We start from the raw sequence: 6,035 nt of genomic DNA, 5'->3' as shown, positions 1-6,035 counted from the left end.
GACTAATGCTGTTGCCATACACGCAGGGTGCCCAGGTGCTATGGTGATGGGCAGCAAGAGAAAAGGTTAAAATAGATCAGTGCCAGCCCAGCTCCTGTGCTGGGGGAGGAGGGAGTTGGAGCTGAGGTTAACCCTTAGTTCCCCAGGGACCAGCCGGAGCAGTGGGTTCTCAACCTTTTCCACCCCAGGATCCCCCATGACAGCAGCAGAATATCATGGGGCCTGGTTGCCAAATGATGAGATTTTGATGCGGGGCCAGAAGCTCCAGCCTGTCAGAAAATGTGAGCCCTCTGACTGGCTGCCTGCCCTAACTGCCCGCCTCGTGGGATAGAGCAGCCAATCAGAGCTCTCCCACCCCAGCCCCTCAGCAACCCAAAGCCGCTCTCACGGGAGGGGATGGATGGGAGGGACCACAGAGCCCAGCAGCCCAGAGGGCTCCACTCCCTCCCCCTCCTGTGAGCAACGGGGATGGGACAGCGCTTCTCCGCCCCGCTCTCCACCACCACTTCGAGGGAATGGGGCTGAAGAGGCCCAGGAGGAGCAGAGGTGAGGCTGGAGTGATGGGGACTGGGTGGGAGCTGGGCAGATCGGGGCTGGGGCTGAACTAAGCGGGGGCTCGGGGAACAAAAAAAATGTCCTCTTAAAAAAAACCCCTCCCTGCTTTCCAAGCAGCCAAAAGAAAGGGGGGAAAAAGTCTTTTTAATATCCTGAGGTTTGTGCTTCTGGTTCAAAATCATCCCACTGCTCTGCCACCATGTCAGGGTACAGATGTAGGGACCCGCATGAAAGACCCCCTAAGCTTATTTCTACCAGCTTAAGTTAAAAACTTCCCCAAGACACAAATCCTTCCTTGTCCTTGGAAAGGTACTTCTGCCACCACCAACTGAGTTAGACAAAGATTCAGGAAAAGAACAACTTGGAGTTCCTGTTCCCCAAAATATCCCCCCAAGCCCCTTCTCCCCCTTTCTTGGGGAGGCTTGAGAATAATATACCAACCAAATAGGTTAACAAGGTGAGCACAGACCAGCCCGTTGGGTTTTTAGGACATTAAAAACCAATCAGATTCTTAAAAACTGAACTTTATTATAAAGAAAAAATAAAAGAAGCACCTCTGTACAATCAGGATGGAATGTAATTTTACAGGGTAATCAGATTCAAAACACAGAGGATTCCCCTCTAGGCAAAACTTTAAAGTTACAAAAAAAAAAACCCAACAGGAATAAACCTCCCTCTTAGCCTAGGGAAAATTCACAAGCTAAAACAAAAGATAATCTAACGCATTTCCTTCCTATTACTTACAATTTGTAATCTTAGATGCTTAGTTCAGGTATGGCTTCAGGAGATCTGTTTTCCCTGCCCTGGTTCCTCGCTGTCCCAGAGAGAACCACAAAGAGCACAAAGCAAAAACCTTCCCCCACAGGTTTGAAAGTATCTTCTCCCCGTATTGGTCCTTTTGGTCAGGTGCCAACCAGGTTATTTGAGCTTCTTAACCCTTTACAGGTAAAGGAGGGATTTTATGCTACTCTTAACTATATGATTATGACACTGTCTTAACCACTGTGTCTGGAAAACCATCTCTGAGCAATTTTCCATGACATGGTGGTAATAACTCCTTTGAGCCCTGCCTGCATTAGTGCCTTAGTACCTGTTGCTGCTGGACCATTCTTCATGTGTAGAAACACCTAGGTGGATGTCATGTTCACGAGGGGTGTTCTGATGCAGTTTATTCCTGGTCTGCTCCTCACAGGAGTCTCAAATCTCTCCATAGTTGCACAGAAATGATGGACTGAGAAGTAGCTTGTGTATCTGTTGGGAGTTCTTACTGTGCGAAGCAGCTGCCAGGATGCGAGGTTCTAAAGTAACTCAACAAGGCAATATGGATGTGATGCCTTTGAGATTCCTGGATGACAACAGTTCTTTGTCTTCCCTTCTGTTGCACTCATCAATAAAAGGTGGCTATTGTCCATCACACTATATGAAAGTCAGAATTGTTTTAACCTGGGCTTCTGTTGGGTTTAACTTTAGGTCAGCTGTTTCAAGTTTCTTACTGGAATTTTAATTCTTAGTTCCTTCCCTCACCCAGATCTCTCAAATATCTTTATTTTTCTGACCATAATGTTTCAAAACTGCATTTGAGTTTTCAATCTGTTGTAACAAAATGCTGGTCCCTTAAGACTTTAGGGTTCTGTCTATCCAGGTACGAGCAGGTAACTCCTGCTGAGCACCTTTGCTGCAGTATCTGAGCACCTGGCGGTTGTCATTATGCTGTACTAGGTGTGGTCACTTAGCATTGACAAGGATAGCAAGAATAAATCCTGATCCTCTTGCTCCAACAACACAGGCCCCTACCACTTGAGCAAAAGGAGAACCCCTGTTAGCTAGTGGGTTTGCAGGACCTGTGGTTTACAACTCAGCAGTTCTGGTCTATTCCAGGAGAGGGCAGTGATAACACATATTAGCCTATCCAGTCTAATATTTGTTTAATCGGCCTCAATGCAGTATTCCTCTGGGTTTCTTCCAAAAACGTTTTAAAACTGAGCATAGAAAATAATGTTTTCAAACAATAAATAATACACTGTACCCTTTGATTTGTATTTAAACACAAAGGGAGTTTTTGTTGCATACAAATGCAGTGAAAAGCAGCGGTAAACAACTGGACTGTACCTTTCCCAACAAGGAGGAAGTGAACAGCCAAAAAACCAGCTAACTTCTGGAATTCCAGGCTTATGAAACAGACTCTTACTCCTTCCTGGCTGCCTGAATGGAACTGAGGCTTCGAGAGATAGTGACGTTTTCATGCAGAATAGTCTCTTTCAAACCTCATTCCCAGAGTGTCCCAGCATGCCCCCTCCCCCTATGAAGGTGCAGTTTGGCACAGATGGAGGGGGAGCGCACACTGGCAATTGTACCCAGGTGGGGAATTAGATATTCTGTCTCTGGGCAGCATCTACAGAGGTGCTTGTTGGAGCCTAGATAAAGGAGTGGGGGTTCCCAGGATAGGTAAGTCTTCTTTGTCAGTTAAGGGATGGGAGAATTGGGGTGCGCTGGCCCACCCCATATGTGTATTGTGGTTTCTTTTAGGTCCCTAACCCTGGGGTGGGGGAGGGGTCAGAAGCGAATCCTGGCCAAAGCCAGAGAACGGGGATCGGGGGAGGAGAAGAAAGGAGCCCATGGAACCTTTCTCTCAACCACCTGCTGTGCTCCCACCCCAGCCACCGTCTCCCTGGGCTCCCTCCCCTTCCCAGCCCCTTACCCGTGCACTCTGGACCATCCCTGGCACAGCTGTGCGGATCCTCCTACCTGAGGATGGAGCCAGGTCTCCTGCAGGATATGTGGGTTCTACTAGGCTCCGCTCCACTCCCTGGGAGGTCAAAGGAGATGCCCTTCTCCCAGCATGCCTGCAGCCAGATCGGCTTCCCCACGTGCTCCGTTTCCACCCAGACGGGCAGCCACCCAGCTGGGGCCTGAGGCAGAAGTAGTCGCACAGAACAGCATGTGGAAGGTGTGGGACACCAGCTCCTCGGGGATGCAGCTCTGCCTGCCAGCCCCAGCACAGAGCACAGGAGCCGGAAGCCCAATCCAGGCAGGAGGTCCTGGCAGTTGAAAGTCAGGTGGTGGAAGAGCTCCTGTAGGTACTGGTCAATCCCTGTGGCCAGCACCACAGCCTTGTCCCCCCCAGAGTCCTGGCTGGCAGTGATGGTGGGAGAGAGCTTGGCAGAGCCAGCAGGTGCTCTGCATGGGGGTGGAGGGGCAGGGGTTCTTTCTGGCCATGGAGCTGGCAAGGGATGAGGAAGCACAGTGTGAGGAAGAGGAGGGAGAAGAAATCCCAGGCACCTGGTGGCTGAAGCTCCAGTTATATTGATCCCTATAAAAGGTCTTTCATCCACAGAGTTCAAAAGCAGGTCTGGATCATTATCACCCACTAACTCGCAGGGAAACCAAGGAGGCCAGGGACTCCCCCAGGTCACACAACAGCAGAGCTGGGAACAGAACCCCAAAGTCTCAACTCCCTGCTCCTGAGTGTCAACCACTAGACCATGCAGCTGCGCAGTTTCCCTGTAGCTAGGCAGCAGACAAGCATGAAAATAACCCCACACAAGCCAGAAGAAGCAGAGGGGAGACAATGGGAAGCTGCAGAAAGGGACAGAGATGTCTCCTGTGAGCTCCTGAGCCGGGAGGCTGCTGCAGACCCCTAGGGAGCCCAGGACTGGCCAAGGCCATTTACAGACCCAAGCGGGGAGGAGCTGCAAGCGCTGACAGAGGCCTTCTTCCCCAATGACCAGGATGATCCTCTGCAGAGCCACGTACACCCTGAGAGGGACCTGGGAAGTGACCCAGGGATGGCCAACCCGTCTGGCTGCAACACTGCCAGCGAGTGAGTCACCGGGGACAAGGTGAATGGAAAAGATGTTGCTCTGGTAAATGAACGATTAAGAAGGGACGGTCGAGGATGGGGTGTAGTGGGGTTAGGAACCGACCCGGGGTTGCGTAAATCTAAAAACGAGCAGTGGGGGGGCTTACATTGTTTATTTTCTGAAAATCTCTCAACAGCTCGACAATGCCTTTCTAGAGGCCTTTGAGACTTTACTCATTGGAAGCCCTGTGGAAGTAAATATGTCATGCATCAGCTGTTTTTGCTCATGTCTGAGACACAGATCTCAAGAGGAAAATCCAGAAAAGGACAAAATGGAAGAATGAACCAGCTCAGACTCCCTAATGGTAGGGGTCATGGCATCAATTTTCACAGGCGGCTGTAAAAGGTCGTGTTAAACCAGGCGAGTAATAAAACTTGTTTAAATTTGTCAATATGCATGTGTGCCTCCATACTCATGTTAGTAAAAGATGGTACCAGTAACAGTCATGTCTACGCAGACGGTTCTGTTAAAGAAAATATATTACACTCCTGGGGAAGTTGGGAGTTTCGGCGGGGTGAACCCTCTTTTTCAAGTGGCCAAAAAGCATAGTAAAACTTTAAACAGAAGACAGGTAATAGTTTGGCCTTCAGACCAGGATTCTTACACTTTACCATCTTTCTCATCCACACCTATGTATCATAGAATCATAGAATATCAGGGTTGGAAGGGACCTCAGGAGGTCATCTAGTCCAACCCCCTGCTCAAAGTAGGACCGATCCCCAATTAAATCATCCCAGCCAGGGCTTTGTCAAGGCTGACCTTAAAAATATCTAAGGAAGGAGATTCCACCACCTCCCTAGGTAACGCATTCCAGTGTTTCACCACCCTCCTAGTGAAAAAGTTTTTCCTAATATCCAACCAAAATCTCCCCCACTGCAACTTGAGACCATTACTCCTTGTTCTGTCATCTGCTACCACTGAGAACAGTCTAGAGCCATCCTCTTTGGAACCCCCTTTCAGGTAGTTGAAAGCAGCTATCAAATCCCCCCTCATTCTTCTCTTCTGCAGACTAAACATCCCCAGTTCCCTCAGCCTCTCCTCATAACTCATGTTCCAGTCCCCTAATCATTTTTGTTGCCCTCCGCTGGACTCTTTCCCATTTTTCCACATCCTTCTTGTAGTGTGGGGCCCAAAACTGGACACAGTACTCCAGATGAGGCCTCACCAATGTCGAATAGAGGGGAACGATCACGTCCCTCGATCTGCCGGCAATGCCCCTACTTATACATCCGAAAATGCCATTGGCCTTCTTGGCAACAAGGGCACACTGTTGATTCATATCCAGCTTCTCGTCCCCTGTAACCCGTAGGTCCTTTTCTGCAGAACTGCTGCCCAGCCACTCAGTCCCTAGTCTGCAGCGGTGCATTGGATTCTTCTGTCCTAAATGCAGGACTCTGTACTTGTCCTTGTTGAACCTCATCAGATTTCTTTTGGCCCAATCCTCTAATTTGTCTAGGGCCCTCTGTATCCTATCCCTACCCTCCAGCGTATCTACCTCTCCTCCCAGTTTAGTGTCATCTGCAAACTTGCTGAGGGTGCAGTCCATGCCGTCCTCCAGATCATTTATGAAGATATTGAACAAAACCGGCCCGAGGACTGACCCTTGGGGCACTCCACTTG

The sequence above is a fragment of the Eretmochelys imbricata genome, chromosome 21 (assembly GCF_965152235.1).
Source record: "Eretmochelys imbricata isolate rEreImb1 chromosome 21, rEreImb1.hap1, whole genome shotgun sequence".
In the NCBI taxonomy this organism is placed as follows: Eukaryota; Metazoa; Chordata; order Testudines; family Cheloniidae; genus Eretmochelys; species Eretmochelys imbricata.
The sequence above is the reverse complement of the archived record's forward strand: the minus strand, read 5'-3'. Positions refer to the sequence as shown.